Raw genomic sequence first — 27,219 nt, 5'->3', positions numbered from 1 at the left:
TGGGGTCCCGGCGGAAGACTCAGTTCAAATATTGACAAAGATGGTCAAAGACCTACAGATCCGAGATAAGGGAAAGAAAGTGTATACCAGACAGGACTTCTACCTTGGCCTAGATGAGGACAACAGCTTGGAAGACCTCCCCCGAAAATTTATTAAGTTTGATGGGTCCGGCAACCCAAAGGCCCATCTCGCAATGTTCTTCGCCGATTGTGCCAGATTCAGTGAAGACAATCGGGCCCTCTTCTTGTGCTTTCCTCGCAGCTTAGAAGGCGTAGCCGCAAAATGGTACGCAGAGCATATCAACCCCGTTGAGCTGCTAAATTTTGACAAGGTCGTTAATCTGTTTGTAGAAAGATTTATGTTCAATACTGAGGCACTACCAACCCTCAATCACCTGTATAACCTGAAACAAGGAGACAAGAAAAAGGCCATAGACTTCATTCGGAGGTGGAGAGATACCTGCAACAAGATGAGAACCCCCATTTCAGATGAGCACGCACTCCAAGTTATCCTAAACAATTTTTCTAAACCTCTTAGAAGCCTCATTTCCACTTACCCATCTAAATCATTCATAAAGCTTATCGAACGAGCTGAGTGGCTCAAGATGGGGATGGACAATGGGAATTATGAGGGTATCAAGGGCGGCCAAGACCTAAAAAAGAAGGTAAATTATACATTCTCAGCTAACTCTGGGGGCAGTAGCAGTAAGGATAGCACGAACAAGCAGATGGGGCAGCGAGAGGAACCCTTCAAGAAAAATGACAAACCAGTTCCAGCCAAGAAGAAGGAGAAGATAAAACGTGAAGGTTGGGGTTATGACCGCCAATTCACTGCTCTTGAACAGTCCCTCGAGCAAGTTCTGGAGTATATGTTGAGTAAAGATATGATTAAACTTCTGAGAGTTGATGATCCTCCGGTCGCCCTAGGAAAATGGAAGGACAAGTTCTACAAGTTCCACCGAGCAATGGGGCACGACACCGAGCACTGCTTCGTCCTAAAGAACATCATCCAGGACTGCATCGATAAAAATCTTCTAATAGAGGACGGAGAAGAAGAACAACCCGCTGTCCTAACCAAGCCTTTCCCGGACCACTCCAAATGATGTTGAAGTTTCCCTGTTTTTTTCTCCTTTTCTTAGTAGTCATCTTGTAGGGGCAAGTCAGCCCCAGTCTCTTGTGATCTCTTTTTATCACTTGTAAATATCCAAGTTTTGTTTTCAGTCATTACTTATCAATGAAATGGCAATTTTCTTCCTATCTTTTGTTCAATTCTTATTTCTTTCACCATATTGGAGCACATTTTATTTTTAAGATTGCATTTACGCTCCAAAATACTCTTTTGCCATCAGATTCCTATTCCTTTGCGGAATAATCCTGACATCATTCATGAGAGAAATGATATTACCTATGAGGGTTTTTTCAAAAATCATGAAATTTTGAAAGTCATCATTATGATGACCAAAGAGTTCAAATATTCTTTGGTCCAACCTTTGTCAAAATCAACCCTCGTGTTGGTCATATTGACGAAAATAGGTTTTCGAACCGTTGCACTGAAAAATCAACCCTCGAGTTGATCATGTTTTCAAAAATAAGTTTTCGAACCATTGCATTAAAAGGTCAACCCTTGTGTTGGTCTTATCTTCCAAGATTGATTCCGAAACATTTATATCCAAAGATCAACCCTTGTGTTGGTCTTATCTTCCAAAATGGGTTTCAAATAATTTATGTCCGAAGATCAACCCTTGTGTTGGTCTTATCTTCCAAGATTGGTTTCGAAACATTGCATTCAGAGATCAACCCTCGTGTTGATCATATTTACTAAAAATTGATTTTGAATCATTACATTCAAAGATCAACCCTCGCGTTGGTCATATTTTCTAAAAATTGGTTTTTAAATCATTGCTTCAAAAATTAACCCTCATGATGATCTCTCGTAAATGATCCCCTTTCAAAGATCAGCTCTCGCAGTTAATCATCTTTTCAAAAAATGATTTTCTCGTATTCTTCTCCCACTTCTTAAAAGATCCCACATGCAGGCAGGATCAAACACAATTCTTTTTTTTTCTCGATCAACTCTTTCTTTTTATTATTTATTTGTCAATTTTATCAGTCTTATCAATTTTTATTCATCTTTATCAATTTTGTCAATTTTATTGATCCTTCATTGATTTTGTTAATTTTTCTTGTCAAATTCTTATTTTCAAAAATTACCCTTTCAGGTTAAGGGATAAACCTGATGCCTCTTTCCCATGAGGTATTCCTTTTTTCCTTCTTCTTTTCCCATTCAGGATAAGGGATAATCATGAAACCCCTCATAAGAGCAATAATGCTACCTATGAGAATTCTTTTCCAAATACAAGTTTCATCAATCTTTATTGATTTTCTAAATTTATATCAATTTCTCCTCATTCCATCCTTTTCCCATTCAGGATAAGGGATAATCCTGAGACCCCTCATAGGAGCACCAATGCTACCTGTGAGAATTCTTGTTTAAAATAAATTCCTTTAAATTCTTCCCCATCTTTATAAATTTTATTCAATTTCCCACTCAGGTTAAGGGATAAACCTGAATTTCCCTCTCAGGTTAAGGGATAAACCTGAACCTCGGCCTACGAGGTCCTTCTTCCTTCAGAATAAGGGATAGTTCTGAAGTCTTTTATCATCTTTCAAGCATTATCAATTCTCCGTCAATTTTATCAACTCTTACCAGATCTTTGTCAATCCTTGTCAATTCTTTATTAATTCTTATTCTTTATCATTTTTTTTATTTTTATCGATTTTATTGATTCTTTATCATTCTTTATCAATTCTTTTAATTCTTTATAAACCTTTTATCAATTTTGTCAATTTTTATTATTTCCCTTTCAGGTTAAGGGATAAACCTGAATCATCTTCCATTTTCATCAATTTTTAATTTTCTTTTTATCTTTTCCTTTTAAGATTCGGGTTCTGACTCGGGTCTTCCTTTTTATCTTTCTTTTGAAGTTTCGAGTTCCGACTCGGGCTTCCCTTTGGTTCTAATGCTCGCATTGGACTAATCGTTTTCTTTTATCTTTCATCTTTTCCTTTTAAAGATTCGGGTTCCGACTCGAGTCTCCCTTTTATCTTTTCGTTTGAAGTTTCGAGTTCCGACTCGGGCTTCCCTTTGGTTCTGATTGAACCAATTGTTTTCTTTTATCTTTTACCTTTTCCTTTTAAAGATTCGGGTTCCGACTCGGGTCTTCCTTTTATCTTTTCTTTTGAGGTTTCAAGTTCCGACTCGGGCTTCCCTTTGGTTCTGATTGGACAAATTGTTTTCTTTCATCTTTTCCTTTTAAAGATTCGGGTTCCAACTCGAGTCTTCTTTTTATCTTTTCGTTTGAAATTTCGAGTTCCGACTCGGGCTTCCCTTTGGTTCTGATTGGACCAATTGTTTTCTTTTATCTTTTATCTTTTATCTTTTATCTTTTATCTTTTATCTTTTCCTTTTAAAGATTCGGGTTCCGACTCGGGTCTTCCTTTTATCTTTTCTTTTGAGGTTTCGAGTTCCGACTCGGGCTTCCGTTTGGTTCTGATTGGACCAATTGTTTTCTTTTGTCTTTTCCTTTTAAAGATTTGGTTTCCGACTCGGGTCTTCCTTTTATCTTTTCGTTCGAAGTTTCGAGTTCCGACTCGGGCTTCCCTTTGGTTCTGATTGAACCAATTGTTTTCTTTTATCTTTTATCTTTTATCTTTTCCTTTTAAAGATTCGGGTTCCGACTCGGGCCTTTCCTTTTATCTTTTCGTTTGAAGTTCCGAGTTCCGACTCGGGCTTCCCTTTGGTTCTGATTGGACCAATCATTTTCTATTATCTTTTATCTTTTTCTTTTAAGATTCGGCTTCTGACTCGGTCTTCCTTTTTATTCTTTCGTTTGAGGTTCCGAGTTCCGACTCAGACTTCCTTTTGGATCCAATGCTCGTATTGGAACCAATCGTTGCGTCGAAAATTCGAATTCTCAAACTCAATTTTCTCTTTTATCTTTTATCTTGAAGATCTGGGTTCCGACTCGGGTTTTCCCTTTTATATATTCCATCTTCTTGAATATCCGAATTGAGTTTTATTCTCTTTAAAATCCCTTCATTCCCGTTCAGGATAAGGGATAATCCTGAAACCATTCATAGAAGCAGCGCAGCCTTCTATAATGATCCTTCCAAATCCAGTCTAGCACTGGTCCTTCATCACAAAATCCTTCGTAAAACCAAATTCTCACATTGGTCCTTCCAAATCCAGTCTAACACTAGTCCTTCATAAAAAATCTTTCGTCAAATTCAATTCTCGCATTGGTCCTTCCAAATCCAGTTTACACTGGTCCTTCATCAAAATCATTCGTCAAATCCAATTCTCACATTGGTCCTTCCAAATCCAGTCAAGCACTGGTCCTTCATCAAACATCCTTCCAAAATTCCAATTTTCACAAATTGGTCCTTCAAAAATTCTAATTTTACGCTGGTCTTTCAAATTCCAATTGGTCCTTCATCAAATTCCAATGTTTTCATTGGTCCTTCCAAATTTCAATTCTATGAATTGGTCCTTCAAAATCCCAATTAGTCCTTCAAAATTCCAATGTTTACATTGGTCCTTCCAAAATTCCAATTTTCACAAATTGGTACTTCAAATTCCAATGTTTTCATTGGTCCTTCCAAATTCCAATTCTATGAATTGGTCCTTCAAAATCCCAATTGGTCCTTCAAAATTCCAATGTTTACATTGGTCCTTCCAAAATTCCAATTTTCACAAATTGGTCCTTCCAAAATTCCAGTTTTACGCTGGTCCTTCAAATTCCAATTGGTCCTTCATCAAATTTCAATGTTTTCATTGGTCCTTCCAAATTCCAATTCTATGAATTGGTCCTTCAAAATTCCAATTGGTCCTTCAAAATTCCAATGTTTACATTGGTCCTTCCAAAATTCCAATTTACACAAATTGGTCCTTCCAAAAAAACAGTTTTACGCTGGTCTTTCAAATTCCAATTGGTCCTTCATCAAATTCCAATGTTTTCATTGGTCCTTCCAAATTCCAATTCTATGAATTGGTCCTTCAAAATCCCAATTGGTCCTTCAAAATTCCAATGTTTACATTGGTCCTTCCAAAATTCCAATTCTCACAAATTGGTCCTTCCGAAATTCCAGTTTTATGCTGGTCCTTCAAATTCCAATTGGTCCTTCATCAAATTCCAATGTTTTCATTGGTCCTTCCAAATTCCAATTCTATGAATTGGTCCTTCAAAATCCCAATTGGTCCTTCAAAATTCCAATGTTTACATTGGTCCTTCAAAATTTCAATTTTCACAAATTGGTCCTTCAAGATTCCAATTTTCACAAATTGGTCCTTCAAAATTCCAATTTTACACTAGTCCTTCAAAATTTCAGTCAGTTCTTCAAAATTTCAGTCAGTTCTTCAAAATTTCAGTCAGTTCTTCAAAATTTCAAACAGTCCTTCAACATTCCAATGCGTATATTGGTCCTTCAAAATTTCCAATTTTCTCAAAAATTGGTCCTTCTCAAATTCCAGTTTAGCACTGGTCCTTTACCAAAGTCTTTTTTTTTTACCAAAAATTTCTTTACCAAATTCTTTTACAAGATTTTTTACCAAAATTCTTTACTTAACCTCATTCTTTAAGTTGGTCTCGTAAAACCCAGTTCTACTGATCAAGATTGCCAAAAATAAAAGATGTTCAGCCCGAGGTCCTATCAAAATCTATATTGAGTGATTATTTCACAAAGGATTCTCGAAAACTTTGCCAATTTTCTAAAATATGTCTTGATTCCAATATTTTACTGCACAAAAAGAATCACCTCATATTACCTCTAGTATTCTTTTCAAAAGGGTGAAGCTTTTTGCGAAAAGGAGTGAAAATTCAAATCTTCTCTCTGTTGGTCAACCAAGAGGATGCAAGAAAGATCCTTGGTATGATTAGCAAAAGAAATATTCAATGATGTTGAAAAGCTAGAAGAGAATCGATATTGATCATAGCTATGACGCATATTTTAAGACGACTTTCTGGCAATCAGGCAGTGGAAATATCCTGAGCGTTAAAAAGAATCCACTCAATCCATATCTCCTCATTCATTCATTTAAGCTTCAATCAAATATCCTCAAAAGGGATCTCTCAATTGTCGTCAAGATGAAGGCGAATTAAACGAGTAGACCCCCGGGGCCAAAGAAGATTGGAAACATCTCCAAGATGACGGAGTTTGTGACGGATCCTTCTAGGGAAAGTTCAGATCACCGTCAAGATGAAGGCGAGTGTGATGAACCTACCGACAAACCCTAAAAGATATTTGATTTCTGCTATCATCTAAAGACCTTTTGAGCCAATATCATCAATAGAATCCCTGAGATAAAAAAAGGATCGAAATATCTCCAAGATGAAGGAGTTTGGGACGTACCCTTTCCCGAAAAAGAGAGAAAAGTCAGGAAACATCCAAATGAAAGATGATGTAGAAACCCAAGAAAGCTCAATGTCCCAAAAAAAAGAGTGCCAAAAGATCATTATGGGAAAATCCTCAGGATATCAAACTGCCAAAATTGCCAGGAATCATCTTTTCTCGTGTGAAATCCTTTCATCAATGTCCTTTCACTGCTTGCTTTTATGAAATTAAGAGTATTTCTTCTCTATTCATGTCAAGGAAATGGATAACTTCCTTGAAGAGACTCAACAGCTTTAAAATTTGAATCTGACTCTAGAATCCAAGGAGTTTACCTCATTGAAGGAAATACTCTAGGTAAAAGAGGAAATATCTTTCGCACATACTTGCACACTTCAAGCATTTGAATCAATTGCAATTTCATCTTATTGGCAAAAATTTTCTGGTTATTCAAAAATGAAATAAATGCTCAATATCTATTTTGATACAACCTATCATTCTTTATATTTTTCAAAGAGAATTGTTTCATTCTGGTGAGGTATTTCTCCCAGACCCATCATGGTTTCCCCCGTCAAGGAAGCCATGCTTTGTATATCCATTTCAAATAAAGGATTATACTCGAACCCCGTCCCACGAGGTATTTTTCAAAAATGTCCCATCCAGGTTAAGGGCTAAGCCTGTGTCTTTTCAAAAATCCTTATCTTCGTCTCAACCTTGAGACTTCTTCAAAATTTCTCCTTTTATCATATCGGGATAGTCATCCCAAGAGTCCCATCACAATTTTCTCATTTTTTTTTGTCCAGATTATTTTCATTCTCGAGGATTTCGTTCTCTTCCCAAAACCCTTTCAGAGTAAGGTACAAAACCTGAAAAATAAATCTTTCAAAGCCAATTCTTTCACACCTAGTTCAGACCTTCTGACTGAGGCATTTTTAAAGAAAATTTGGCGTGTCTTCTTTGCCGCTAAGCTCGGCTTACAACAGGCTTAACAACAAAGATGGGCATCTGTGAACACCCCAAATTTTCCCAAAAATCCAAAAATCCCTTCTTTGCCTCTGACCTCCGTCTTCTGAGTAATCAGGTCAATTTTTAACCAAAAATTCCATTCATTCCTTGAATTCGTTAGAATTCGGACTCAAAGTCTTATCTCTGATCCAATTTTGATCCGAATCGGATCCAAACCCCTTTTTAAGAAAAATTTTAAAAATAAAAACCCGAATTCTCAAAAAACTCTCTTTTGTAAAAATTTATCAAAAATACAAAAAATAGTCTTGTCTCTCGTATCGCTTAGGCCTTAGGGTTTTTACTTCCAAAAATGACAAAAAAAATCAAATCAGAAAAGACCAAGAAAAGAATAAAAGAAAAAAATCAGAATAGTAAAATTGCAGAAAAATGACTTTAAAAGCCCGTTTTGAGAAAAAATGGTTTAAAAAGACCCTTTTTTGGAAAATTTTGGAAAAAAAAAACACTCCTTTACAAAGCCGAGTTAGGGTTTTCAGACCCTTTCTCTCGCTTTCTCTCCAATCCTTCATCTCCCTCTCTCGCCCGAACCCTCCAGGGCCAACCCTCCATGTGCGACCATCCTCCATCGCCCTCCATCTCCAAACCCCCCTTCCTATGCCATCGATGCCTAACGGCACCCTCCTCCTCCAGCCGCTCATCTTCAACGAACCGCCTTCCCGAATCTCCTTCTCCCTCTTTAAAAGGGGCACGAAGGAGAAGCCTTCACTATCCGCCTTCTACCCCTCCATCTCGACGATCATCTCCTTCTTCCCCTTTTCCCTCAGACCCGTTTTCACCCTTCCACCCTTCTGCATATGCGATCGGATCATCTTCAGTTTCTTCCTTCTCCTCCCTCTTTCTTCTCCTTCTGCTTATTTCCTGGGGCTTCTCTCACCTGACAGAAGGAAGCCGACTACTCGGGGTATTTGTAATTATAGAAATCAGCCTACGAGAGCTCGTTTTGTTTAAGCTAAACTGGTGTAAAAACTACCTGCAGGATGCAACATCTATGAGCAATTTCGGACCCTGCTTTTATCTCTGAAGGCTACATGCTCACCACAAAAGCAATTCCTTCATACAGCCCAAAGTGCTTCACTTCACCTTCCTACTAATTTCCTGCAAGTGCACACCACCACCTCAGGTCAGTCAATGGAATACTAACATCTATTATGTATTTGCAGCAAAATCATCAGGTAAGCCGTAAATAAAGGCTATGCTATTCTCTTGCTTTTTGCTGTTTTGATAAACTCATGATTTTCAAGATTTCATGTGTTAATTGTTTGTTGTTTTCCTTTTTGCACTTCAGACTTAATAAAATTATAAAGATTTTTTTTTATACTACCTGTTATGCATTAGTAGCCCCAACACTTACACTTCATCTCTTTTTGCTGTTTCACAGTATTACCCACACCTGCACCTTTTTATGCTCTCCACTACTCTCCACTTAACCTGTTCACATTTTCTTTGCACTTTCTTTACACAGCACAACCACCCTGTAGCTGTATCCCCAGTTGCCTTCACTACCATCAACACACACCCTCTTGCTGAGTGCCTCTATTAGCACTTCACCTGCATTTTATGCAAAAGCGCCCAGCCCTGTTGGGGCTGTTCTTTCAGGGTATCTGCAACAATACTGTTGTGATTTTCATGTATCCATAGCCATGCCAACACTGATGTGGCTCCCATTTTCGTGCCTTTAGCAGTGTTCAAACTTGTTGTGATCCTCCTGTCACCTACACTTATCAACCAACTAGCAGCTTCCATGTAACATTACAGCACCATGGTGCAAAACCCTCAACTAGTTCACTGTTGTCATGGGGATCTTGTAACACATTACCCACTGTCATATATCACATCCCCTTATATCTTTAGCACACTCCATCTATGTCACTCATTCTCAACACCCCATGTATGCTCACAACAGTGGTAAACACTGTTGTGATTCCCTGTACACCACCAATGCCCACCACCCTGCTACAATACTATTTGCAGCAACATCACCGTGCTTACAACAGTAGGTATTGTGCTTACAGCAATAGGTATAAGGTCATCTTCACTCCCATCTCAAACACAGCCACTACTCATTGCTTTGCAAAGTGATAGACAGTCCATCTTTCACTGAAAATCATGTTATATGAAGATTACGTTTAGGCAATACGTGGATAATCCTTCATTAAACATGTACATATGTTTAGGTAGATAGCCATGAATTTCTATTCTGTGAATATGTTTTTCCTATATAGGGGTTTTTCACTAGCATAATGTATATTCATTTCTTCCTACGTATATACACTTCATCATTGACATAAGTACAAATCTTCTAGCATTTGCCTTATAGATTCAAGATTATAAACCTCTTTGTTATATGCATCCTTTACTTTGTGTTAACTTGCATTTTGCAGAAATTAGGCTATTTTATTTCTTAGATTAAGAATGTGAATCTCAATTTCATTCTGTTAAACAACTAGATATTAATACAAACTTTACATTTCCAGCACTAGATAGAATAAATAAGCATAGTCAATGTCATGAATGACTTGTTTTCATGCTTTTTGCTTTTTCTCAAAATCTCACAAATGGGAACACGAATGGCACGTGCACCATTTCGTAAAAGGTAATTAATCCTAAGTTGATGATTTACATCAATGGCCATAGTCAGGATGTAACCAAGACTTAGGATCTTTATCTTTTATAAAATAACACTGGATCCACACTGTATCCTTTTCAAAATTCATCATATTTTCCTTAAATATTTTCTTCTTTCTATTAGAGTTTGAATTAAAATTAATTCGATATATATACCAATGGTCATAGTCAGGGTATATATTGAGAGTTAATTTCATTTTAAACTCTATAAAAGCACCAAAATATGTTTTATTCTTCACCTGAATTTAAATATAGATTATTATATAATACATTCAATGACCATAGTCAAGGATGTATTATATTTTCAATCTTATTTCGAATTCATGTAAAGAATGAAATATGGTTTTTCAAAATCCAATTTTAAATTCTTTAAATTCATTCATCATTTAGAAGAGAACTGCATCATATCTTCAAAATTCCTTTTTCAAAAACTCCAAGTGATGTAAATATCTTCAATTCTTGTAAAATCCAATTCATCTCTTCATTTTCAATTCTATTTCATTTTCAAATCTCAAAGTTCAATTTAACTTTGATATCTCAAAACCATTTTGTATTCAAAAAATTCCAATTCAAATCAGATTTCAAAGTTCAATTTGACTTTGAAATTCCAAAAATTCATCTTATATTCAAAAACTCCAATCAAATTCAAAGTTCAATTTAACTTTGAAATTTCTGATTCATCTCCTGGTTCCAAATTCAAACTTCAAATTCAAGGTCTAATTTGACTTTGAAATTCATTCGTATATTCAAGATTCAAATTCTAAATTTCATTTTCCAAGTTCAATTTTACTTTGAAATTCTTGATTCATCTTCTAAATTCCAAAATTCAAGTTTTCAAATTCAAAGTCTAATTTGACTTTGAAATTCATTTATATATTCAGAAATCAAAATCTCAAATCAAAATTCCAAGTCCAAAGATAGATCCTAATCTCAACTTGGATCCAGATTTTTGAGTATAAATCTCCATTCTTTGGATCTCAGATTATAGATCCAAGATCCATTCTAGGATTCAGAACCCAATTCTACTTTGATCTCAAACTTCAGATCCAAGATCCATTTTAGGATCTAGATCCCAATTTCACCTTTGGATCTCAGACTTCAGATCCAAATTCCCTTTAGGATCCAAAATTCAATCCCAATCTTGGATCTCAGACTTCAGATCCAAATTTCATCTTGGATTCCAGATCTCGGATCCAATTCTATTTAGGATCCATAATCCAATTATATTTCTAAATTCTAGATTTCAAATCCAAATTCCATTTTCAGATCTTATTTGAATCCATTTCTATTTCCTATACCATTTGGATTTCTCAAGTCCATTATGATTTCAAATTTGAAATTCAAAATCCACTTCAAATATTCATTTCTTTTCCTAAATCCAAGTTTAAAATTCAAAGTCCATTTCTAACTTTGAAACTCCATTTCCTTTCATTTTAGCTTCAAATCATTCTTTCTCAAAATCAAGATTTATTCTTCCAACTCTGATTACTTCAAAAGACTTAGCTCAAATTCTAAGTTAGATTCTACCATTCAAAAACCATTTCTTCTCTCCATTATCAAATCTACCTCAGAAAACTTGGAGATTTCCAAAAATATTTTTTTCAAAATAGCATACATCCTTGCATTGCAAAAGCATGATTCTTTGTGCATTCTTAGACTTAGGATAAATTCTTAGATAATATTAAGGCAAAGCAAAGGGCATAAACTCGATCCTTGGTTCGATTACCTCTGGTAAAGGTGCCAGAAACGGCCGAACCTCGTACCGACGAACGAGCCCCGTCTCCCGATTTTTCCCGCAAATATTTCAAAATGGAGGCGAGTAATCTTTTAAATCTTTTCAAAATTAAGGTCAAGTGAGACCTTCGCAAAAGAGTTCTTCTCTCTCTTCTTTCTTTTCTTTTCTTTTCTTTTCTCTTCTCTCTCTTCTTTTTTGTTTTTTATTTTCTCCCTTCAAAAATGAGGAAAATAGAGGTCGAAAAAGGAAAACAGAAGCAAGAAAGAGAAAGATACAAGAGAAAAATTTTTGCGATGATCACAGTTTTGGTGACCGACATGGAAATCGTCTCCATCCAGTCGAATTTATGCCTTTCCTTCTTTGCTTTGATATTATCTAAGTCTTTATTCTTCGAATGTCAGCTTCATTTCCATGCAAACCTTAGGAGCCTAGACTCTGTCCTAAAGCTGACATCATTGCATATAAGATATAAGTATGGTTTGGTAGGACCATATTGAGGAGATTATTCCATGTTCACGTTAGACTTAGGTCTGAAATACAACTCTCCTCAATTCTAGGGATTGAATGTAAACAATGTATGCACGTGTATGCTTTTATTCATTTAAATTCTATCTCTTTAGGACTTGCATTAGAGCCTTCAGATTTCTTGCATGTTGAGCATATTTTGAAAAACCTCCCTACCTATATTGTCCTGGTCTTCACGTTGCTGGGCTGTCTCACTGAACCATAGTTCGGGAGAGAGCCTCACAACTGGACCACTTATTTGGGTTTGCGCCCCCTACCACGTACCTAAGGGCCATAGTCTGAGGTATATCGGTAGGTGCTCAAGGATGTTGGGAAGCCATTACCTTAGAACCGAAGAAATATTCTTATGCCACGTACTTCGAGCTTTGGCTTGAGTATATCTGCGTATCTTGATTAAAATCAGATGATCTGAACTTTAGAGTTAGGATTAAGATCCTACGAGCCATTTCAAATATTGCATTTAGAGTCAGCTTCTAGGGAGTGCTATTCTGTGCATCATTGCTTGTATAAATTGATTCTTTTTTTTAGATATTATCTTGAAGATTCTTATCTTTTCAAAACCCTGGATATTTTTTTTTTATTTTCTCAAAATCCAGGATGGTATATTTCTTATTTCTTTATTCTCTCATAAATTTCTTAAACCCTGGACATTCTTTTAAATTCTTTCCCCTATCTTTCAAAAGTCCAGGCGTATTCTTCTTCTTTTGATTTATTTAAATTCTTTTGATCCTGCCTGCAATTTTCAAAAATATTCAAAGTCTTGTCATTCATCTTCAAAAATACTCTTCCTCGTATATTCCATCTTCTTCATATAAAATCCTTTTTATCGAGAGATCTCTTTAAAATTCTATTTCATTATCTCTTTTCCTTTCAAAATTTCTTTGATCTGAACCTTTCATTTATTCGCCAGAAAACACCAACAGTTCCAATCATGGTTCAAACGAGAGCAGGGAGAAGGGCAGCTTAGCATCACAATGATAGTGAAGTGGAAGAGATGAACTCTTCCAGGTTGTCCCGAAAACATGATTCAGATGAGGATGATGTCGACCCGGCGATGTATAAAATCTTTCAAAAGATGATGGCAAAAATGATGTCCGAGCAAGCTGGGGCATGTTCAAAGAAAACATCCTCTAAAACCAAGGTCAAGAGGAAGTCAGTAAAGAAACATGTCAGGATCAACAAGAAGAGGGTCCAGCAGGACAACATCTCAGACGGTTCAGAGTCAGGAGAGGAGGATTCTGAGGAAGAACAGTTTGTGTTCGTCCCGAGACATCTGCGACAAGTCAAGAAGGTGGCAGAGGAACCTGAATCAGTCAACAAGCCTAAAGATGGGGTCCCGACGGAAGACTCAGTTCAAATATTGACAAAGATGGTCAAAGACCTACAGATCCGAGATAAGGGAAAGAAAGTGTATACCAGACAGGACTTCTACCTTGGCCTAGATGAGGACAACTGCTTGGAAGACCTCCCTCGAAAATTTATTATGTTCGATGGGTCCGGCAACCCAAAGGCCCATCTCGCAATGTTCTTCGTCGAATGTGCTAGATTCAGTGAAGACAATCGGGCCCTCTTCTTGTGCTTTCCTCACAGCTTAGAAGGCGTAGCTGCAAAATGGTACGCAGAGCATATCAACCCCGTTGAGCTGCTAAATTTTGACAAGGTCGTTAATCTGTTTGTAGAAAGATTCATGTTCAATACTGAGGCACTACCAACCCTCAATCACTTGTATAACCTGAAACAAGGAGACAAGAAAAAGGCCATAGACTTCATTCGGAGGTGGAGAGATACCTGCAACAAGATGAGAACCCCCATTTCAGAGGAGCACGCACTCCAAGTTATCCTGAACAATTTTTCTCAACCTCTTAGAAGCCTCATTTCCACTTACCCATCTAAATCATTCATAGAGCTTATCGAACAAGCTGAGTAGCTCAAGATGGGGATGGACAATGGGAATTATGAGGGTATGACTCTCATCAAGGGCAGCCAAGACCTAAAAAAGAAGGTAAATTATACATTCTCAGCTAACTCTGGGGGCAGTAGCAGTAAGGATAGCACGAACAAGCAGATGGGGCAGCGAGAGGAACCCTTTAAGAAAAATGACAAACCAGTTCCAGCCAAGCAAAAGGAGAAGATAAAACGTGAAGGTTGGGGTTATGACCGCCAATTCACTGCTCTTGAACAGTCCCTCGAGCAAGTTCTGGAGTATATGTTGAGTAAAGATATGATTAAACTTCTGAGAGTTGATGATCCTCCGGTCGCCCTGGGAAAATGGAAGGACAAGTTCTACAAGTTCCACCGAGCAATGGGGCACGACACCGAGCACTGCTTCGTCCTAAAGAACATCATTCAGGACTGCATCGATAAAAATCTTCTAATAGAGGACGGAGAAGAAGAACAGCCCGCTGTCCTAACCAAGCCTTTCCCGGACCACTCCAAATGATGTTGAAGTTTCCCTGTTTTTTTCTCCTTTTCTTAGTAGTCATCTTGTAGGGGCAAGTCAGCCCCAGTCTCTTGTGATCTCTTTTTATCACTTGTAAATATCCAAGTTTTGTTTTCAGTCATTACTTATCAATGAAATGGCAATTTTCTTCCTATCTTTTGTTCAATTCTTATTTCTTTCACCATATTGGAGCACATTTTATTGTTAAGATTGCATTTACGCTCCAAAATACTCTTTTGCCATCAGATTCCTATTCCTTTGCGGAATAATCCTGACATCATTCATGAGAGAAATGATATTACCTATGAGGGTTTTTCCAAAAATCATGAAATTTTGAAAGTCATCATTATGATGACCAAAGAGTTCAAATATTCTTTGGTCCAACCTTTGTCAAAATCAACCCTCATGTTGGTCATATTGACGAAAATAGGTTTTCGAACCGTTGCACTGAAAAATCAACCCTCGAGTTGATCATGTTTTCAAAAATAAGTTTTCGAACCATTGCATTAAAAGGTCAACCCTTGTGTTGGTCTTATCTTCCAAGATTGATTCCGAAACATTTATATCCAAAGATCAACCCTTGTGTTGGTCTTATCTTCCAAAATGGGTTTCAAATAATTTATGTCCGAAGATCAACCCTTGTGTTGGTCTTATCTTCCAAGATTGGTTTCGAAACATTGCATTCAGAGATCAACCCTCGTGTTGATCATATTTACTAAAAATTGATTTCGAATCATTACATTCAAAGATCAACCCTCGCGTTGGTCATATTTTCTAAAAATTGGTTTTTAAATCATTGCTTCAAAAATTAACCCTCATGATGATCTCTCGTGAATGATCCCCTTTCAAAGATCAGCTCTCGCAGTTAATCATCTTTTCAAAAAATGATTTTCTCGTATTCTTCTCCCACTTCTTAAAAGATCCCACATGCAGGCAGGATCAAACACAATTCTTTTTTTTTCTCGATCAACTCTTTCTTTTTATTATTTATTTGTCAATTTTATCAGTCTTATCAATTTTTATTCATCTTTATCAATTTTGTCAATTTTATTGATCCTTCATTGATTTTGTTAATTTTTCTTGTCAAATTCTTATTTTCAAAAATTACCCTTTCAGGTTAAGGGATAAACCTGATGCCTCTTTCCCATGAGGTATTCCTTTTTTCCTTCTTCTTTTCCCATTCAGGATAAGGGATAATCCTGAAACCCCTCATAAGAGCAATAATGCTACCTATGAGAATTCTTTTGCAAATACAAGTTTCATCAATCTTTATTGATTTTCTAAATTTATATCAATTTCTCCTCATTCCATCCTTTTCCCATTCAGGATAAGGGATAATCCTAAGACCCCTCATAGGAGCACCAATGCTACCTGTGAGAATTCTTGTTTAAAATAAATTCCTTTAAATTCTTCCCCATCTTTATAAATTTTATTCAATTTCCCACTCAGGTTAAGGGATAAACCTGAATTTTCCTCTCAGGTTAAGGGATAAACCTGAACCTCGGCCTACGAGGTCCTTCTTCCTTCAGGATAAGGGATAGTTCTGAAGCCTTTTATCATCTTTCAAGCATTATCAATTCTCCGTCAATTTTATCAACTCTTACCAGATCTTTGTCAATCTTTGTCAATCCTTGTCAATTCTTTATTAATTCTTATTCTTTATCAATTTTTTTATTTTTATCGATTTTTTTTATTCTTTATCATTCTTTATCAATTCTTTTAATTCTTTATCAACCTTTTATCAATTTTGTCAATTTTGTCAATTTTTATTATTTCCCTTTCAGGTTAAGGGATAAACTTGAATCATCTTCCATTTTCATCAATTTTTAATTTTCTTTTTATCTTTTCCTTTTAAGATTCGGGTTCTGACTCGGGTCTTCCTTTTTATCTTTCTTTTGAAGTTTCGAGTTTCGACTCGGGCTTCCCTTTGGTTCTAATGCTCGCATTGGACTAATCGTTTTCTTTTATCTTTTATCTTTTCCTTTTAAAGATTCGGGTTCCGACTCGAGTCTCCCTTTTATCTTTTCGTTTGAAGTTTCGAGTTCCGACTCGGGCTTCCCTTTGGTTCTGATTGAACCAATTGTTTTCTTTTATCTTTTACCTTTTCCTTTTAAAGATTCGGGTTCCGACTCGGGTCTTCCTTTTATCTTTTCTTTTGAGGTTTCAAGTTCCGACTCGGGCTTCCCTTTGGTTCTGATTGGACCAATTGTTTTCTTTCATCTTTTCCTTTTAAAGATTCGGGTTCCAACTCGAGTCTTCCTTTTATCTTTTCGTTTGAAATTTCGAGTTCCGACTCGGGCTTCCCTTTGGTTCTGATTGGACCATATGTTTTCTTTTATCTTTTATCTTTTATCTTTTCCTTTTAAAGATTCGGGTTCCGACTCGGGTCTTCCTTTTATCTTTTCTTTTGAGGTTTCGAGTTCCGACTCGGGCTTCCCTTTGGTTCTGATTGGACCAATTGTTTTCTTTTGTCTTTTCCTTTTAAAGATTTGGTTTCCGACTCGGGTCTTCCATTTATCTTTTCGTTCGAAGTTTCGAGTTCCGACTCGGGCTTCCCTTTGGTTCTGATTGAACCAATTGTTTTCTTTTATCTTTTATCTTTTATCTTTTCCTTTTAAAGATTCGGGTTCCGACTCGGGCCTTTCCTTTTATCTTTTCGTTTGAAGTTCCGAGTTCCGACTCGGGCTTCCCTTTGGTTCTGATTGGACCAATCGTTTTCTATTATCTTTTATCTTTTCCTTTTAAGATTCGGGTTCTGACTCGGTCTTCCTTTTTATTCTTTCGTTTGAGGTTCCGAGTTCTGACTCGGACTTCCTTTTGGATCCAATGCTCGTATTGGAACCAATCGTTGCGTCAAAAATTTGAATTCTCAAACTCAATTTTCTCTTTTATCTTTTATCTTGAAGATCTGGGTTCCGACTCGGGTTTTCCCTTTTATATATTTCATCTTCTTGAATATCCGAATTGAGTTTTATTCTCTTTAAAATCCCTTCATTCCCGTTCAGGATAAGGGATAATCCTGAAACCATTCATAGAAGCAGTGCAGCCTTCTATAATGATCCTTCCAAATCCAGTCTAGCACTGGTCCTTCATCACAAAATCCTTCGTAAAACCCAATTCTCACATTGGTCCTTCCAAATCCAGTCTAACACTACTCCTTCATAAAAAATCTTTCGTCAAATCCAATTCTCGCATTGGTCCTTCCAAATCCAGTTTACACTGATCCTTCATCAAAATCATTCGTCAAATCCAATTCTCACATTGGTCCTTCCAAAATTCCAATTTTCACAAATTGGTCCTTCAAAAATTCCAATTTTACGCTGGTCTTTCAAATTCCAATTGGTCCTTCATCAAATTCCAATGTTTTCATTGGTCCTTCCAAATTTCAATTCTATGAATTGGTCCTTCAAAATCCCAATCGGTCCTTCAAAATTCCAATGTTTACATTGGTCCTTCCAAAATTCCAATTTTCACAAATTGGTCCTTCAAATTCCAATGTTTTCATTGGTCCTTCCAAAATCCAATTCTATGAATTGGTCCTTCAAAATCCCAATTGGTCCTTCAAAATTCCAATGTTTACATTGGTCCTTCCAAAATTCCAATTTTCACAAATTCGTCCTTCCAAAATTCCAGTTTTACGCTGGTCCTTCAAATTCCAATTGGTCCTTCATCAAATTTCAATGTTTTCATTGGTCCTTCCAAATTCCAATTCTATGAATTGGTCCTTCAAAATCCCAATTGGTCCTTCCAAAATTCCAATTTACACAAATTGGTCCTTCCAAAAAAACAGTTTTACGCTGGTCTTTCAAATTCCAATTGGTCCTTCATCAAATTCCAATGTTTTCATTGGTCCTTCCAAATTCCAATTCTATGAATTGGTCCTTCAAAATCCCAATTGGTCCTTCAAAATTCCAATGTTTACATTGGTCCTTCCAAAATTCCAATTCTCACAAATTGGTCCTTCCGAAATTCCAGTTTTATGCTGGTCCTTCAAATTCTAATTGGTCCTTCATCAAATTCCAATGTTTTCATTGGTCCTTTCAAATTCCAATTCTATGAATTGGTCCTTCAAAATCCCAATTGGTCCTTCAAAATTCCAATGTTTACATTGGTCCTTCAAAATTCCAATTTTCACAAATTGGTCCTTCAAAATTCCAATTTTACATTGGTCCTTCAAAATTCCAATTTTCACAAATTGGTCCTTCAAAATTCCAATTTTAGACTAGTCCTTCAAAATTTCAATCAGTTCTTCAAAATTTCAGTCAGTTCTTCAAAATTTCAAACAGTCCTTCAAAATTCCAATGCGTATATTGGTCCTTCAAAATTTCCAATTTTCTCAAAAATTGGTCCTTCTCAAATTCCAGTTTAGCACTGGTCCTTTACCAAAGTCTTTTTTTTTTACCAAAAATTCCTTTACCAAATTCTTTTACAAGATTCTTTACCAAAATTCTTTACTTAACCTCATTCTTTAAGTTGGTCTCGTAAAACCCAGTTCTACTGATCAAGATTGCCAAAAATAAAAGATGTTCAGCCCGAGGTCCTATCAAAATCTATATTGAGTGATTATTTCACAAAGGATTCTCGAAAACGTTGCCAATTTGCTAAAATATGTCTTGATTCCAATATTTTACTGCACAAAAAGAATCACCTCATATTACCTCTAGTATTCTTTTCAAAAGGGTGAAGCTTTTTTGCGAAAAGGAGTGAAAATTCAAATCTTCTCTCTGTTGGTCAACCAAGAGGATGCAAGAAAGATCCTTGGTATGATTAGCAAAAGAAATATTCAATGATGTTGAAAAGCTAGAAGAAAATCGATATTGATCATAGCTATGACGCATGTTTTAAGACGACTTTCTGGCAATCAGGCAGTGGAAATATCCTGAGCGTTAAAAAGAATCCACTCAATCCATATCTCCTCATTCATTTAAGATTCAATCAAATATCCTCAAAAGGAATCTCTCAATTGTCGTCAAGATGAAGGCGAATTAAGCGAGTAGACCCCCAGGGCCAAAGAAGATTGGAAACATCTCCAAGATGACGGAGTTTGTGACGGATCCTTCCAGGGAAAGTTTAGATCACCGTCAAGATGAAGGCGAGTGTGATGAACCTACCGACAAACCCTAAAAGATATTTGATTTCTGCTATCATCTAAAGACCTTTTGAGCTAATATCATCAATAGAATCCCTGAGATAAAAAAAGGATCGAAACATCTCCAAGATGAAGGAGTTTGTGACGTACCCTTTCCCGATAAAGAGAGAAAAGTCAGGAAACATCCAAATGAAGGATGATGTAGAAACCCAAGAAAGCTCAATGTCCCAAAAAAAAGAGTGCCAAAAGATCATTATGAGAAAATCCTCAGGATATCAAACTGCCAAAATTGCCAGGAATCATCTTTTCTCGTGCGAAATCCTTTCATCAATGTCCTTTCACTGCTTGCTTTTATGAAATTAAGAGTATTTCTTCTCTATTCATGTCAAGGAAATGAATAACTTCCTTGAAGAGACTCAACAGCTTTAAAATTTGAATCTGACTCTGGAATCCGGGGAGTTAACCTCATTGGAGGAAATACTCTAGGTAAAAGAGGAAATATCTTTCGCACATACTTGCACACTTCAAGCATTTGAATCAATTTCAATTTCATCTTATTGGCAAAAATTTTCTGGTTATTCAAAAATGAAATAAATGCTCAATATCTATTTTGATACAACCTAGCATTCTTTATATTTTTCAAAGAGAATTGTTTCATTCTGGTGAGGTATTTCTCCCAGACCCATCATGGTTTTCCCTATCAAGGAAGCCATGCTTTGTATATCCATTTCAAATAAAGGATTATACCTGAACCCCGTCCCACAAGGTTTTTTCAAAAATGTCCCATCCAGGTTAAGGGCTAAGCCTGTGTCTTTTCAAAAATCCTTATCTTCGTCTCAACCTTGAGACTTCTTCAAAATTTCTCCTTTTATCATATCAGGATAGTCATCCCAAGAGTCCCATCACGATTTCCTCATTTTTTTTTCTTTGTCCAGATTATTTTCATTCTCGAGGATTTCGTTCTCTTCCAAAAACCCTTTCAGAGTAAGGTACAAAACCTGAAAAATAAATCTTTCAAAGCCAATTCATTCACACCCAGTTCAGACCTTCTAACTGAGGCATTTTTAAAGAAAATTTGGCGTGTCTTCTTTGCCGCTAAGCTCGGCTTACAACAGACTTAGCAGCAAAGAGGGGCATCTGTGAACACCCCAAATTTTCCCAAAAATCCAAAAATTCCTTCTTTGCCCCTGACCTCCGTCTTCTGAGTAATCAGGTCAATTTTTAACCAAAAATTCCATTCATTCCTTGAATTCGTTAGAATTCGGACTCAAAGTCTTATCTCTGACCCAATTTTGATCCGAATCGGATCCAAACCCCTTTTTGAGAAAAATTTTAAAAATAAAAACGCGAATTCTCAAAAAACTCTCTTTTGTAAAAATTTATCAAAAATACAAAAAATAGTCTTGTCTCTCGTATCGCTTAGGCCTTAGAGTTTTTACTTCCAAAAATGACAAAAAAAATCAAATCAGAAAAGACCAAGAAAAGAATAAAAGAAAAAAATCAGAATAGTAAAATTGCAGAAAAATGACTTTAAAAACCCGTTTTGAGAAAAAATTGTTTAAAAAGACCCTTTTTGGAAAATTTTGGAAAAAAACACTCCTTTACAAAGCTGAGTTAGGGTTTTCAGACCCTCTCTCTCGCTTTCTCTCCATTCCTTCATCTCCCTCTCTCGCCCGAACCCTCCAGGGCCAACCCTCCATGTGCGACCATCCTCCATCGCCCTCCATCTCCAAAGCCCCCTTCCTCTGCCATCGATGCCAAACGGCACCCTCCTCCTCCAGCCGCTCATCTTCAACGAACCACCTTCCCGAATCTCCTTCTCCCTCTTTAAAAGGGGCACGAAGGAGAAGCCTTCACTATCCGCCTTCTACCCCTCCATCTCGACGATCATCTCCTTCTTCCCTTTTTCCCTCAGACCCGTTTTCACCCTTCCACCCTTTTGCATATGCGATCGGATCATCTTCAGTTTCTTCCTTCTCCTCCCTCTTTCTTCTCCTTCTGCTTATTTCCTGGGGCTTCTCTCACCTGACAGAAGGAAGCCGACTACTCGGGGTATTTGTAATTATAGAAATCAGCCTACGAGAGCTCGTTTTGTTTCAGCTAAACTGGTGTAAAAACTACCTGCAGGATACAAGATCTATGAGCAATTTCGGACCCTGCTTTTATCTCTGAAGGCTACAAGCTCACCACAAAAGCAATTCCTTCATGCAGCCCAAAGTGCTTCACTTCACCTTCCTGCTAATTTCCTGCAAGTGCACACCACCACCTCAGATCAGTCAATGGAATACTAACATCTATTATGTATTTGCAGCAAAATCATCAGGTAAGCCGTAAATAAAGGCTATGCTATTCTCTTGCTTTTTGCTGTTTTGATAAACTCATGATTTTCAAGATTTCATGTGTTAATAGTTTGTTGTTTTCCTTTTTGCACTTCAGACTTAATAAAATTATAAAGATTTTTTTTTTATACTACCTGTTATGCATTAGTAGCCCCAACACTTACACTTCATCTCTTTTTGTTGTTTCACAGTATTACCCACAACTGCACCTTTTTATGCTCTCCACTACTCTCCACTTAACCTGTTCACATTTTCTTTGCACTTTCTTTACACAGCACAACCACCCTGTAGCTGTATCCCCAGTTGCCTTCACTACCATCAACACACACCCTCTTGCTGAGTGCCTCTATTAGCACTTCACCTGCATTTTATGCAAAAGCGCCCAGCCCTGTTGGGGTTGTTCTTTCAGGGTATCTGCAACAATACTGTTGTGATTTTCATGTATCCATAGCCATGCCAACACTGATGTGGCTCCCATTTTCGTGCCTTTAGCAGTGTTCAAACTTGTTGTGATCCTCCTGTCACCTACACTTATCAACCAACTAGCAGCTTCCATGTAACATTACAGCACCATGGTGCAAAACCCTCAACTAGTTCACTGTTGTCATGGGGATCTTGTAACACATTACCCACTGTCATATATCACATCCCCTTATATCTTTAGCACACTCCATCTATGTCACCCATTCTCAACACCCCATGTATGCTCACAACAGTGGTAAACACTGTTGTGATTCCCTGTACACCACCAATGCCCACCACCCTGCTACAATACTATTTGCAGCAACATCACCGTGCTTACAGCAGTAGGTATTGTGCTTACAGCAATAGGTATAAGGTCATCTTCACTCCCATCTCAAACACAGCCACTACTCATTGCTTTGCAAAGTGATAGACAGTCCATCTTTCACTGAAAATCATGTTATATGAGGATTACGTTTAGGCAATACGTGGATAATCCTTCATTAAACATGTACATATGTTTAGGTAGATAGCCATGAATTTCTATTCTGTGAATATGTTTTTCCTATATAGGGGTTTTTCACTAGCATAATGTATATTCATTTCTTCCTACGTATATACACTTCATCATTGACATAAGTACAAATCTTCTAGCATTTGCCTTATAGATTCAAGATTATAAACCTCTTTGTTATATGCATCCTTTACTTTGTGTTAACTTGCATTTTGCAGAAATTAGGCTATTTTATTTCTTAGATTAAGAATGTGAATCTCAATTTCATTCTGTTAAACAACTAGATATTAATACAAACTTTACATTTCCAGCACTAGATAGAATAAATAAGCATAGTCAATGTCATGAATGACTTGTTTTCATGCTTTTTGCTTTTTCTCAAAATCTCACAAATGGGAACACGAATGGCACGTGCACCATTTCGTAAAAGGTAATTAATCCTAAGTTGATGATTTACATCAATGGCCATAGTCAGGATGTAAACAAGAATTAGGATCTTTATCTTTTATAAAATAACATTGGATCCACACTGTATCCTTTTCAAAATTCATCATATTTTCCTTAAATATTTTCTTCTTTCTATCAGAGTTTGAATTTAAATTAATTCGATATATATACCAATGGCCATAGTCAGGGTATATATTGAGAGTTAATTTCATTTTAAACTCTATAAAAGCACCGAAATATGTTTTATTCTTCACCTGAATTTAAATATAGATTATTATATAATACATTCAATGACCATAGTCAAGGATGTATTATATTTTCAATCTTATTTCGAATTCATGTAAAGAATGAAATATGGTTTTTCAAAATCCAATTTTAAATTCTTTAAATTCATTCATCATTTAGAAGAGAACTGCATCATATCTTCAAAATTCCTTTTTCAAAAACTCTAAGTGATGTAAATATCTTCAATTCTTGTAAAATCCAATTCATCTCTTCATTTTCAATTCTATTTCATTTTCAAATCTCAAAGTTCAATTTAACTTTGAGATCTCAAAACCATTTTGTATTCAAAAAATTCCAATTCAAATCAGATTTCAAAGTTCAATTTGACTTTGAAATTCCAAAAATTCATCTTATATTCAAAAACTCCAATCAAATTCAAAGTTCAATTTAACTTTGCAATTTCTGATTCATCTCCTGGTTCCAAATTCAAACTTCAAATTCAAGGTCTAATTTGACTTTGAAATTCATTCGTATATTCAAGATTCAAATTCTAAATTTCATTTTCCAAGTTCAATTTTACTTTGAAATTCTTGATTCATCTTCTTAATTCCAAAATTCAAGTTTTCAAATTCAAAGTCCAATTTGACTTTGAAATTCATTTATATATTCAGAAATCAAAATCTCAAATCAAAATTCCAAGTCCAAAGATAGATCCTAATCTCAACTTGGATCCAGATTTCCGAGTATAAATCTTCATTCTTTGGATCTCAGATTATAGATCCAAGATCTATTCTAGGATTCAGAACCCAATTCTACTTTGATCTCAAACTTCAGATCCAAGATCCATTTTAGGATCTAGATCCCAATTTCACCTTTGGATCTCAGACTTCAGATCCAAATTCCCTTTAGGATCCGAAATTCAATCCCAATCTTGGATCTCAGACTTCAGATCCAAATTCCATCTTGGATTCCAGATCTCGGATCTAATTCTATTTAGGATCCATAATCCAATTATATTCCTAAATTCTAGATTTCAAATCCAAAATCCATTTTCAGATCTCATTTGAATCCATTTTTATTTCCTATACCATTTGGATTTCTCAAGTCCATTATGATTTCAAATTTGAAATTCAAAATCCACTTCAAATATTCATTTCCTTTCCTAAATCCAAGTTTAAAATTCAAAGTCTATTTCTAACTTTGAAACTCCATTTCCTTTCATTTTAGCTTCAAATCATTCTTTCTCAAAATCAAGATTTATTCTTCCAACTCTGATTACTTCAAAAGACTTAGCTCAAATTCTAAGTTAGATTCTACCATTCAAAAACCATTTCTTCTCTCCATTATCAAATCTACCTCAAAAAACTTGGAGATTTCCAAAAATATTTTTTTCAAAATAGCATACATCCTTGCATTGCACAAGCATGATTCTTTGTGCATTCTTAGACTTAGAATAAATTCTTATATAATATTAAGGCAAAGCAAAGGGCATAAATTCGATCCTTGGTTCGATTACCCCTGGTAAAGGTGTCAGGAACGGTCGAACCTCGTACCGACGAGCGAGCCCCGTCTCCCGATTTTTCCCGCAAATATTTCAAAACGGAGGTGAGTAATCTTTTAAATCTTTTCAAAATTAAGGTCAAGTGAGACCTTCGCAAAAGAGTTCCTTTCTCTCTTCTTTCTTTTCTTTTCTCTTCTCTCTCTTCTTTTCTGTCTTTTATTTTCTCCCTTCAAAAATGACGAAAATAGAGGTCGGAAAAGGAAAAGAGAAGGAAGAAAGAGAAAGATATAAGAGGAAAAAATTTGCGATGATCACTGGGAGCACTGGTTCTGGGGAAAGGTCCTCGCTGCAGAGGAGGATGGAGGCAATGTTCAACTAGCAAATGCCAAAGTGAATGCATGAATGATGAGGCATGGTGCAAAACAGGAAGATGATAATGCCAATGATGATGATCTGGTGGTGCTGATCAAGAATTCATCTTTTTTATGAGCGGTTTCTTCATGGATAGATCCGATGCATATAGATTTGGGTTATGGGGATAACTTGTTGGATAATGCAATAAGAACACAAGGTGGGGATCTTTGGAGAAGACGAAGCAGTTAAGACCAGTTGATGGACGAGTATGTTGGATAGCGTGGCTTTCTTATTTGTTGTATCTCATTTTTGTTGTGTTTTCTTTTTCTTCAAAGTGTTGTTGGCTTATATTTAGAGATGGAAAAGAGAATTCTAAATACCATTATATTCATAAACGATTGGAATACTTATGTAACGTATCCCCGTTGAGCTAAAACATGTGACCTATACATAAAGTTTGTACTGCAGTTTCAATGTAAGTTGAATGCCCACTTTATGGTTGCATATATTGTTCTTCTACCTGTCGTTCCTTATGTGGCAGATTAAAAAGATTGTGTTATGTTTTGAGTTGAAGTTAGTTGGCTAAAATGTTCATGAACAGTGAATATGTTTGTGCTCTAGTGAATCAGTGTATAAGCTCTGGCCATGCATGAACGAGTCTAGCTTCGCTGTTGTAACCCGGAGGTCTAGTGTTCCAATTCCAGGTGTGTTGTTCCGAGTATAGATCCCCTATTTTGACATAGGACAGGTTCCATACTACATCCAATCTTAGTCATCCAATCAATGACCAAAATTGGTTCACATTTTCACTTGGATGTGGATTGAGTACATGTAATAGGAAACTCCATCTTCTTTACTTGCAACTTGTTTGCTAGCTATAGGAAACTCTTTCCTCTTGAGATCGGCAACACAATTTTCAGTTTTGGTATAAGGCACAACTGGCTCTTCTTTCTATTTTTATTACCAAGATACGACCGGCTCTATCTCCGTATGTTTCTGATGCTTTTCATTAGATTCGAAAGGATCTACCAACTTTGTATCTTCTTTCCAATGAGGATCGATCTCAAGATTTGGTTAAGAAATTCTCACAATTTTAAATCAAAAAATAGAATTTTGTCAACAGTTGATTTTTGAAAGGGTGTGTAGATAGGGATAACATATATGGGATGAGTGGCTTCTGATTTGATCTCCTGTGTCATCCCCCATCTTCGTACCCCTTTAGAAGTCTTATTCATGCAAGTTATTTTGATCAAATCTGACCTAGTAGATGGATTCATCATGGTCGATTTATTAGTAATAATTGATCCTTGATTCATATTTTTTTACTAATAAAATATAATTTTTTAAATCACAAAGTTGTGTTTTCTGAAGGATTTGAATCGTGGTGTGCACAAAGGAGGAGGAGCAATAAAGAGGAAAGAAGAATGAAGGATGAGAGATTTCTTGTAAATGACCCGCTTCATGGGGGATTCCTTAATGTAATTATCGAGCTATGTCTGTATAACCAACAAAGGCAGGGGCTAAAACACTTGTCCTCCTCTAGTTATCCATTAC

Source organism: Nuphar pumila, chromosome 13 (assembly GCF_984573655.1).
Source record: "Nuphar pumila chromosome 13, dmNupPumi1.hap1.1, whole genome shotgun sequence".
In the NCBI taxonomy this organism is placed as follows: domain Eukaryota; kingdom Viridiplantae; phylum Streptophyta; class Magnoliopsida; order Nymphaeales; family Nymphaeaceae; genus Nuphar; species Nuphar pumila.
Note: the sequence above shows the minus strand (reverse complement) of the source record.